General features: G+C 47.0%; 1 long non-coding RNA gene across 1 annotated transcript; it reads right to left on the minus strand.

Annotated features, from left to right (window-relative positions):
* Positions 1–5488: 5488 nt before the first annotated feature.
* On the minus strand, positions 5489–11647 carry LOC121596103. The gene is made up of 3 exons (XR_006005246.1): positions 11442–11647; positions 10837–11333; positions 5489–5603 (listed from the first exon to the last, which is right to left on the minus strand). It is a non-coding gene; the product is annotated as an uncharacterized LOC121596103 (long non-coding RNA).
* Between the last annotated feature and the right edge of the window lie 562 nt (positions 11648–12209).

Consider the following 12209-nt stretch of genomic DNA (forward strand, 5'->3'; position numbering starts at 1 on the left):
TACTTTGCTAAAAGCTTTTGCGCTGGCGCTGGTGACAATGTTGTGCCCGCGTAACAAATGGCAATCCATTATGGGGCAAACAAAGCTCGATTCGACACCACCCGCACCACCCACAAACGGCCTGCATATTTCACCTCCACCACCCACAGGAATCGCTAATGACAACATCACTTTCCTTCCCGGGCGGAAAGTGGTTATGATATTTCCCGAATGCTCCCCCCTCCCGCCGGTGTTGTCCAAGTGCTCGGGCCAATTGCGTCGGCGGTGGTTTGGATGGCATATTTTCTCACTCCCACACCATCGGCTCTCCCGCCCTGCCGCACGTTGATGATCTCTAATCTCTTATCTTAATTAATAGCTATCATATTCGGTGTGTATTTCGTTCATCCACTTTCGGGGATGCTTCAGCTTTCTTTTGCCAGGTGTAGACAAGTATCTTTCCCAGCAGAATCGTAAGCATGAATTTGATGATTGATAAACATCCCCCCATCTCATCGCACTTCCTCCCCCAGACTTGGTGCTTACAACATTATCTCGTACAGCTGGGCTTTGTTTTTGGCTAGATTATTTTGTTATTTAATTTCCTGTTAAAGTACAGCGTACAGCCCTCCCACTACGATGGCGGCACTTTTGAGAGCACTCACAATCATTCCGCTGTGTAGACGTGCTGCCAGAAGCTCACGATTTGTATGTTATTTTGGGTCGTTTTTCCCCTGGCAGCCTAAACTTTTCTTTTCAGCTTGCAAACAAGGGGGTGGCACGATTCGAGACATCAAACACGCGTGACTTCCTACGCCTGTAGCTCGAATAGCGCGGTCCGGAAGGCTCTAATGGGCCACCGAAACAGCAGATCCACCACACAACATCACCTTCCTGAAAGCGCGCCCAATGTTTACGAAGTAAGATGATAGTAAGTTTCGAAGACATTTTTTTGTGTGAGAAATGAGACATCTTGTTCTTGTTTAGAAAATTGTGAGGGGTAATTTTTTTGAAAGATCCTTATTACGAGCGCGTGTCTTGCACTTTTTTACCGGCCTTTTTTCAAACGGTAGTCCAAATATATTCCCCTCTATCTCTCTGGGTTTCCTCCGTCGTCGGTGGCCATCAATTAGATTTTTTCATCACCATACCACACTTTTTTACTCGATATAAAATCGTTCCCTACACACGGGCACCCTACTTTTCGGATACACTGTACTGCCGACCACCGGAAGAGACCCGACCGGAGGAAGACCCAACAAAAAAAGCAAACGATGGCGGCTGTTGATTCCACCGGTTCATTAAAATTTTAAATATTTGTTAAACGTTGGCGCATCGCGCATGACACAAAGAGTGTCTTAAGCGTTCTGAGGGGGGAAAAACTTGCGGTATCCACAGTGCTTAGACACCCGGTGCAATGTTCTGTTCCAGTTCTTCGTTCGGTGTCTTTTTTACAATTAAAGGTGCTTTCCCTACTTCGGAAGTCACGAGCAGTGAAAGTAGGGAAAACGAATGATAGAAGAAGAGAAATGGTAATGGGAAAGGCAAGAGGAAGAACGTTAGAACCTGGAATCGAGGAAAGCGAAAGTCGTAATGATGTGGAAATAACGGTTGCGAAAGGCTCGTGGAAACACAATGTACTTTTAAGGGTCAAAAGAAGGACCTGTGCAACTGCAGCTGATGTCAGTGGAGTATGCAAATGAAGTAATTGTTTTTAAAGCTATTGCAAGAGCATTAGCGATCGATGAATACAATTATTTCAGCATGATGGAAAACATGATACATCTTCTCAATATAGAATAAAAACTTCAGTCTTTTTTTTGCAGCACAAGCTCGTTTCATGTGATACATCATTTCATGTTGTCAGTAGATAAAAGGCACCATATCCTTACACTCGCTTCTCGTTAATAAAGCTACAGATGGTGTGCAGATTAAAGACGCCTTCATAAACCATTCGGCACCGGTACCCGAGTCCTGGCTCTAATACAGAACCGAGATAAAACGGCGCACTTTTCCCTGCTGAAACGGGTCCGGGCGTAAGAGTAAATAAAACTTCTCGCCCCGTACGAAAGCAAGGCTAAGACGGCGACCATGGAGACCATGGTTTCTGACAGTGGACCCGGCCAGAGCAAAGGCGCCGAGGAGATGCACTAAACAAATAGCAAACGCTACCATTGAGGAGGAAAACGGGCAAACCCGGCAACACGGCTTCTAAGTGCACAGAATGACAGAAAAATAAGGCCAAGTGGCACTGCGGGAGACAGGCCGTACAAACAGTGCCATCAAATGTAAATCAAGCACCGTGTGTGGCTTCATCAGAGCGAGCGAGCGAGCGAGTGAGTCCTTAACCGGGGTGCAGCTATTGCCCGGGCGACGCACGGCACCGGTGTTGACGTTTGGTACGATTTGCATTTAGAAAGGATATTACGTTTAGCTTCTTTTTTAGTTGCTGTTGTTGCGCTCACTCATACGCTTGTTGAGCTTCCGTTTGTTGGGTTGAACTGGGTGGAAACCGATTGGCAACAAAACGTGAGCTCTAGCGCCCGGGAAGTGCAACACGGGTGGGGAGGGAATCCGCACAGAGGACAAATGTTGGGGTCGGGAAATGCAAATGCCGTGGTTGAATGGATTTGATTTGAAAACATCAAAACACATGTTTTCTTTTTGTTGTGCGAACTGTGCACCCAGATCCTTTAACAAGCGCTCCAGGCGCATGGAACGGGTGCATGTGTGTGTGTAAGTCATATGGGATGAAAAATGACCTACTTTATGCCACTGACTTTACAGTGAGCGTTGGATGCAGTTGCATCACCTTTGGCAACCATCTTTAAGGTGGTATTTAATTCCGGAATTATTTGTTCCGGAACTCTCTCGCACCGGAACAAGCTCAACAATCAAGAAAACTATCCAAAGTTGATTTCCATTTTCTGAATTTCCCATCGGACCGGTACTAGAAAAACAAGTGTTAAACTTATCCCTCGCAGAATAGTTTCAAGATTTCGTCCTCCGTGGACAACAATGGTTCGGAAAGCCGGAGAAAACTTTCGTCGGAAAACACTTCGATTGTGATTTCGAGTAGGTACTACCTTTTTAGTATTTGCCGTTGATTTCATTTCTCACCAAGAAATCATCCGACCCTTGAAGCTCATTGCTTCCACAACCCACGCCCAGCGAGCTCTAACGATTGTAAATTCGATTATCCTTTAGGCAAATAAACTCAACCCCCCACCGGTACCACGAAATCGTTTTGTCACACAAGACCTTTGACGGTTCTGAACTGTTCGACAGAAAAGTTTGTTTTTCCACAGAAGCAACCCACGGGGCACGGGGAAGCTCTCGGAAAACTGCTCGAACTGGATGCGCGAGTGAAGTGTGCGCGAGTGGGCGAGTGAGAGCATTTTGTTTTTAATTGATTTACAGCAAATGATTTCCCGGAAGGGATTTAAATGGAAAGAAGGAGGAGGCGAGGAAAAAACAACAATCCTTCAGTACATTTGACCAAACACAACGGATGGAACTTCGTTGGGGTCATTTTGATCCACTGCTTTCCGAGTATTCGGGGGGATCAATCGGTTGAAGTGGGTGCTTGTTGCCATCGTGTCAGCGGATGAATTTGGTTCAAGTGTTTCCACTGTGGAGTAAAGGACAGCACATTGTCATCTCGGGCGAAGAGTTGGATTCAGATGCAAAACAGCAGTGAGGGTTGCCGAATTCTCCTGTGGGCTTCCGTGATCCTTCACTGCCACTTGATACTAATGGAATAAGCGAGACGGCGGAGTTGGTGAGAGAACTTCGCATAATACACTAACCAAAATGGATGCAGTGTTCCGAGTGTTTTGCTAATGGAAGTGATAATTTCATCGGAGAATTTGAGCTTTTCCAACACCTACAGAAGCCCTAAAAGTATTGCACCTACACAATCGAATCGAATTTCATATTTTGCCCTATGCATACAGTAGAAACAATACATGCTCATGTTCAAACCTAGATCATGGTAGTCCCTCCAAGCCGTAGATAGCCGACCGATCGAGACGCACACCCATCTGGACTGGATGGCACAACAGTTGCATAAACTTTCACGCACGTTCAGGCTGTCAGGCGGCAGGCAGGTATCGAATGACAAAACTTGACGCAACCACACTTCTCGATCGGTGAGCGGTGAGTGATAGAAGTCGATCAAAATGCGCTAGTATCGGGTTTCCACCATCAAAACACGAACATGTGGGCACATACACGCAGCTGAAACTCAAATTTGTTTCGTATGAATTTTCCATACCATTCCCGCGCCCGCTTGGGGGAAAATTGCATCGGGGGAATACGCGGTGCGTAATAAGTGATCTCGTGGGACACGTTGCAGGTTGTGCAGGGTTTTTTTGGTATTATTCTCTATACACAATTATTTGTCAAGTACAGGGTGCCGCACTTGTGATGCGAAGCGTCGTAAGCGTAAATGGTGTGTTCGTTATGAATCGATGACAAACTGATTTCGTTTCACTGCTGATGGATAAAAAAGAGCTTGAAAAGCAGCTGACTCATGTCACGGGCTGGTTGATTGATTTTGGAGTGTTAAAAACGTGTCAAATGGTGGTTTTGTATTTGCTTGCCACACCATATCGAAGGATAGCATCTAGAAAACCTAATGAAAATGCGTATAACATTCATTGTAATACCTTTTTAAAGCCTCTCATTAATTAGATTATTTAATCATTGTGCCGTTTTGGGAACGCATCGTTGTTTGGAAGGTCTTTATGTTGTAATCCGCAATCGAGCGACCCTTTCATTAAGGTGAGCCCGAGTAATCCAACCTAAACTATCATCACCACGATAAGATCTACGACCCATGTCCCCGCGATGAACGATCCCCACCCATGAAGCGCCCTCCCTACTGTACCATCTTATCGGCAACATCAAATAAATATAAAAACGGAAAATAATTCCTTCCATTACCACCCTTTTCGGTTCGTGGCGTTCAGGCAAACAAACACACACACACACGATACCCATATATTTGGCCTGACAGTCGTCCGGGGTTTGGGTTGATAGTAGCATCCTTTCAGCGTGGATAAAGGTTGTAATAAAAACCACAACATCACCGATACTGACACGGAGGTGACAGGCATTAGCATCGAGCATTACACATCGTGGCCGGAAGCGAGCAATGAGTCAGCACGGTGCCACAAACACACACTTACTCATACACCGTGACATCGCGATAGCCCAGAAATGATCCTGGCCGGACGCGTGGGTCTGTTTGTCAATGTGTACGCACGACGTACCGTATGGGTTTTCTACGTACGCTTGTTTGGGGGGTGAATTAAATTACATTGCTTTTTTTTACGACATCAACACCTGCCGGACGAATTAGATTGGGTTGTGGTCTAATTTTATGTGTTTTCTCCTTCTTTTCGTGTGAATTCAAACACTTTCTAGGTTATGGCATGGTTTGGCTTCTGAAGTGAACTTTATTTGAACATGATCCACGTGTTGGCTCATGTTGTTAGACGTATTGGCTCATGTTGTTAGACGCATGTGTAACACCTTAAGCGTTATCTTCAGTTACTGTATTTATATGGCACCATTCTCCAGTTATCGATCATCCTTCATTTTGATGAATTATGTTTGAACTAAGATAGCAACAGAAAGAGAGAGCCTCATGGTAAAAAACACAGTAAAGATAGGTAAGTAGTTCAGCGATGAAATTGATCTTATCTAAACCCTAAACACTTTTTCCTATCTCACATAAACACATAAACACATAAATACATAAAAATCATAAGCTTATTGAGCCATCTCTCATCCTCCCGGCTCACCGTTTCATATGATGTTCCGAATTGTGGGACCAATTCAGCATGATTGAGGTACTCTTTCAAGCCCAACCCCGCCCAACCGCTTCATAAAAGCCGACGACAAAGTTCAAGCGGGAAGAGAAAAGGCTTCATCTACGAGTGTGACACATCCTAAGCAAACCCTCATCGTTTTTCGTCGATTGAGGTCTCGAACCGCTTGCCGAACCGACGGCGTCACTGATGGCGAATGTCAACAACTTTTAATTGATGTCTTCTCCTACTGTGGTGGTCACTGAAGTGTCTCTTATTAGAGGGATGTCGTGATGAGGTCGTATGTGCCAGATCCCGAACGCCAGGCTGCCAGAAGTTGGCCCCCAGGTTTTTGTCGCAACCCATTAACGGATACGGAGCGGGAAGGGTGGTCTGTCGGAGCGGGTAGCAACATCCGTTAGAATATGTTTGCGTGGCATTCAAATATGACCCATCTCTCGCTTAATAGGCCATTTTCCGATGGTGCACACACACGAAAAACTAAGTCGGCCCGAAATGAGTTCTTCTGTGGTGGAGGCGACTAAATCAGACCCTCGGGCGGAGTTTGACTGAGTTTTCGGATATAGACGAGCGGGGGGTCCTGGGTGTGAAGCGAACGTTTGAGACGCAAAAGGCTCATCACTCATCGCATGACAACTCTCATCATCGCATCATTGCGCCGTGGTATAACATTTTCCTAGACTTCCCGATAAGTTGTCGTGTACGGTCACGACAGTATCCACAGAACGCTTCCGACTAGAAACCGTAAAGCTTAGAATTGTATGCCCGAACGTGGTGCGGTGTGAGCCATTTCCAATCCATTTAACTCGAGCAATGGAAACGAAATTGACGACCGAACATGCGATGAGCGATGAGCATCGAAGAGCGATTGTAAGTTCTAGCCTTCGAGCACGGGCGGGACAACGCTCAAGCGTCGGCAAATGATGGGCTAATGAAATTGTCGTCGGTTCCGGATTCCGGAAAGGGCGAACGGAGCTGTTTGCGGAAGAAAGTTGATCTGCACCAGTGAACCGTGGACGATGGATCATCATCACCTCCACTTCCGACCTCTTCCAGTGTTCCGTTTCGCATGTTCCAATGGGGCAGAGGAACGCGAAGCTTTTATCGGAATTGTGTCCACTCGCTTCCAACCGGACGACCTGTCCGGACGCCTGGCACTGGTGAGAAGTAGAAGTAGCAGAGCGCATCATGTAAGGGCAAATATTTGCGCAACTTTCCGTATCTCTGGTCCATCGGATCCATCAGCACGGTCCTGTGCCGTACGTTTGCTTGCTGTCTGGTTCGCACATGCACCCAGTCTCTAGTGTGTAGCATTCCCTGGGCCAAGGGGAGCCTTGAGCGGTTTCGTCGAACTTTTCTCCCCGGGTAGTCGGGTTCTTCCTCGGTGTGTTTGCGGTTTCGAAGCGATGGAAGGAAATAGATTTTAGGATAAAACCACATCCGATAAGCACTCTGCGCTTGTGTTGGGAGAAGTGCCGGGAGTTACGATTCTTTCCCGAACGCCCCGAACACTTCCTTGCTCATTTCGAGGGCGATCTGTGATGGGTTAGCAGCTTGGAAGTGTTAATTGCACGATAAACATCTCGGAAAGTGTTGCACTTGTGTGTGAGTGTGAGTGTTCATATGTTCTGAAGTTTGACGTCTGGAGAAAGAGGAGCACTCGTCTGTTAGGAAAGTTCATTCCCAATCGGAACCGTTTTTGTAAGCAAATAGTTGCACTCTTAACTGTACTTAAAACAATTTGTTTTAGCACCGTGTCTTGCATGGCTTCCTAAGCGATGCCTCATGTCTGTAAAAAGCAAGGAATTTTTACACAGATTTAACTCCAGTTCTTCTGTAGAATGTTACCTTGGGGCTGTTTTTAGATTGAGTGTAGTAACTTTAAATAGCTCTCCCATTACAGTTTGGAACTTTCTGCCAGCCAGACATTTCATCCTGAGTAATACACTCCAATACATTTTACATCCAGAACCAGCGAAACACCAGCAAGTGACAGTTTTATCTCCGTGTGACACCGACACTCAACCTTCACCCGGAAGAGGCTTCAGACCAGCAGTTCCACAAAACCCAAGCAAAAAATCTGTCTCATCCACGCAAGGCAAATCACACTTCCTTTGCTTATTGCCCCTTTGGCGACAAAGCTTGCACAGGGTAAGGGATGATAAGATTATACGGCTAGAAGTTGATGTTGGTTTTTGTGCCTTTTGCACCATTTTCCGTTGCGTTTGTACCGGGTGCAGAAGCTAATTGCATTTCGTGTTCTTTAGAGGCGCTTCATCATCGCGGTAGGGCTTTTTACTTATCAAGGGTTGTGGTTTTTTTTAGCCGTTTCTTTACTTTCTTTCCTTTTGGTGCTTTTGACTCCTTTTGGTCGGGATGTGATTTCCGCCATGACCTTCCCGGAAAGCTATGAAAGAAGGGAGGACGGAGGTAGAGGATCTATGCAACGCCAGACTTTGACATGACGACCGTACCCACTTGTCAGCGAACCGTGACTAAAAGCTGGAAAAGCTAAAGCCTCACTCCCCATTCCGAGATGGGCTCGTATGCAAACCCGGGCCGGGCCCTGTGCATTTGTACACGTTGTTTTTGTCGACGCCTCAATGTTTCTGCCGACTTTGTGGTGACTTGTGAGCCTCGCATCCTGGCACCGGAAGAGTCGGTTTCCGTGCGAGCACCTACGTGGCCAACAAAACAAGCAAGGTGTGTGTGTGTGTGTGTGTTTTGCGGAAGAAAAGGCAAGAAGAATCTAACAGCTAATTACGCGCGACTCATAGCGTCGTGAAAGGACTGGACATGCGTGTAACAGCGACAGGGAGAGTGATGTAGCGGAAAGATGTTTACCCCGCTGGCTGAGCTATACATTTCAGCTCAGATTTGCTATCCTGTGATCTTTGGAACGCAAGATGGCTCCTTAAAAGTTGTTTAATTAATACACACACCTCCACACAACGCAGCAAAGCAGCAAAAAAAAACCAACCAACCATCCCAAAAGCCGAAACAATAAATAAGAATAACAGATTATTCAACAGCCCTGTGCCTGTGCTGTGAACAGGACGATGTGGTTTTTCTGTGTCGTGACTTACCTGGCGCGGAGGTGGCGTATGTCTACAGGCAGTATTTGTCGAGAGTGTGCAACCCACAACCGGTAGCAGTGTGTGTTCGTGATGCACCGGCGCACCGGAAAGTTGGCCCGAGTCAACCGCCAATGATCCATAGACCGAGGCAAACAGCGTCCTCGCTTCCGTTCGTATGATGCACACGGCTGAATTGTTCGTTGCACCGGGTGCACCAAAGTGCCGCATACCGGTCCACGAGAGCAAGGTGGTTGACGTTATATTAGCTCAGGATGCCGGGATGCAATACTTCTTTTTTTGCTGTTTTGGTGTTGCTCCAATGCAATCCATTTTCTTCTTCTCTCTCTCTCTCATTCGTACCGCTACACTTGCTTAAGCATCCGATATATCTTGTTGGGGTTCGGTGGAGCTTTTTGCTGCGGCTCCCAGCTTCTCGCTTGCTTCAAAGCCATTTGCAAACTTCATCCCTTCTGCGAGCAAAGTTCTACCATGGTCTCGATCTCGTCTGACGTTCTGAGTTGTTACGGTTGTTTTTGCGTTTCATTCCACTGTACAGCAGCATCATGGATGACGCCCCGCCGCTACTGGACAGGCGAAGCAGATCAGAAGCAGAACCGGACCATGCATGAACGCGTCACGAGTTGGCCCCGATAAGATAGGCTTCCGTGTGTACCGTAGCCACCACCATCGAGCCAACCAACCAGCTCGAAATTGACTTGACCTGGTCGAGCGAAGAGGTGCAGGTCGTTTGTTTTCCTTTTTTTGTTGCTTTCGTTTTCGAGAATCGATGGCACGGTACAAGGCGGCAGCGAGGACATTAAAATATGCAGCAACCACTTTGGAGGAGATATCACTTCGAAGCGAGCGTATTGGGGGAGAGCATCTTGAGCTGGGTTGTCCAGGTTTGCTTATCGTACAGACACATTGTAGAACAGTGCTTAATTAGCTGGTATTTAGGTTGGTATGTCTTGTTGTAGCCTATCTGGTTGATGGAAGTGGTTACCGGTAAGCTTTATCTTAATGTGATAACCTGCATGTTGCTCGGATAGTGTCTCTCATCTCCAATGAAGATGTTAAAAAAAACGGTTGACAACGAGATTTCAGACGAGCTTTAAACAGTGGTCAACTCTCTGCCTTTACGCCCTCTAAAACGACTCTAATGGATTGGGATGTTTCAATTCCATTTAAAAACTCTCGCACGTTCTTCGTAAACTATTCACCTCGGTAGATTTTTCCATTTCCGTGCTCTATTTCCCCAGCACTGCTATTAGTTGCTATTTCCTTTTTATCCCTCGAGCCAAACGGAGGCAGCATCCTATAATTTAAATGCAACTTTTGAACGTGCTGCAACGGAGGAAAAGTTGCACACAAAAAATGCCCTACCGAAACTACTAACTCCGAGACCACAAAGTGCAAAATTTGCCAGTGTCGGTCGAAATGAATTTGCTCGTAGGAGAGCTTTTAAAAAAGCGACTGCAGTAGGAGAAGGAGATAGAAAAAAAAACAGACACGATCGTACTAACCCAACTATTGCTATTTAGAAGTTACACCGTGTGTGTGTGTGTCTGCTGTCAGAGCATACCGGGTGACGCTAGTTTACGGGTGGTTCCGGGCGGATACTAGTTCAGGCTTTCGAGGCACGTCCGCACTGGGTTGATAAAAATATCGTATACCACAAGCTATACTGCTGGTGCCCACAGTCCAACGCGTTTCGATGCTATTGGGATCTCCAATCTTTGCAGCAATTGTTTGCGAATCGGGGTTTTACGAATTCTGGCAGCGAATACGGATGCTTCGAGCATGGGTAACGGGTAGCCATCCCCATCCCCGGCACCCGGCACATGTCAGACAGATTCAACCGGATAAACCTCGAACAAACTATAACTATTGACGACAATACATTACGCTAGCTGCTGGTTGGAAGCGGCAAGTTGCGGTCTTACCTGCAGCCGGGACTCGCTCGCTCGTGTATGCTTAGATGGTTCGTGTGCTGTCATTTGAATGAGCCATCTTTCTTTGCTACAGGAAGCCATCCTTTTTTAGCCGGGTTTCTTCGGCCGAGGGTTGCAAATCAATAAATTCAATTTCCGAACCCACACGATGCTGCTGCATTCCTTGCTAAACCGTGAACCAATCATCCCGGATTATGGCCGTTCTTGTTAGTTGATTACAGTTGGTTGACAATCGAGCCGGTGCCTGTGGAGGGTGGGATGGTATTGGTCCCGACGGATCAGCACCTTCGCGTGGTAGGCGTGCGTGTGGTGCACCGAGAACGCTTGACGATTATGGCAGCTGGCAGTCGTCTTTGGCCAAACTGAAGAATGCTGGTTGATTTTTCATGCCGCGCCACGAGGATGTTTCACTCTTCAAAAGCACACCTTACAAATGCCTAACTTTCGAGCGTCTTTTCGAAGGCTAAACAAATCCTGCTAACGAGCTGCTGCGATGGCGAAAGACCGGCGAAAGAAAGTTTATCCAAAGTTGCCAGTTCGTTACGAAGAAGGAAGTATGAGGGAAGGAGGCAGAAGAATATGAAAAAAAAACTCACACTCACTGTTACACCGACTTTCGATCTTTTGAGGTAGTGAAGGCGTTCGATCGATGTCAATATTTGACATTGCAGCAGATTCTTCATCACATCTTGTGCGATTTTTGTCCGACTTTTTTCATTCGTTCCTTCGTTTGCCCGGACGCGACCTCCGGCCTGCTTCGATGAGGGTGATAATTTGAGAAACTGCATGTCACTGCAGCAAGGGAGTGCGCCGTGGAAGCTGTCGTGAGACTGACAACGTCGCTGTCGTCGTCGTCGTCTTCGTCATCTTTGCTTCGATCCGTTACCGTACCAACGGACGTTCTTCCGGATGGTTAGGGCAATCCCGGGGAAGGTTCGTTAAACGGCTTCATTATTTTGTGATTATCTTGCCGCTGACAGCAGGCGTTGGCTACTGGCGAACGCTGCTGTTCGGATCGCCGAGCGCCATCGAGGCGCCCCTTTCTGACGGTAGCTCAATGAAGAGGTAATCCCGTTGGCGTTAGTCAATTAAATATCGCCGCCAAGGATTGCGTGGGGACATCGGGCAGAGGTGAACGCTGTTGTAGTAACGAAGCGTCGGTGTGTATGTACCGAAGCCGGATTAGCCCTTTCCAAAGATGTTTGGCACGGGTTGGCACTCGGTTGGCAAAATATGCGGGACGGATGTTGTCTGAATTGCCTGATTGTACTTACTTGAGCACACGATTTGACTGAGATGTGTCCCCGGATGAGCTGGGCTGGGCAGGAGGCCGGACACGATGACTCGTAGGATTATGTTTGACA

This window comes from Anopheles merus, chromosome 3R, assembly GCF_017562075.2.
Source record: "Anopheles merus strain MAF chromosome 3R, AmerM5.1, whole genome shotgun sequence".
Lineage (NCBI taxonomy): Eukaryota > Metazoa > Arthropoda > Insecta > Diptera > Culicidae > Anopheles > Anopheles merus.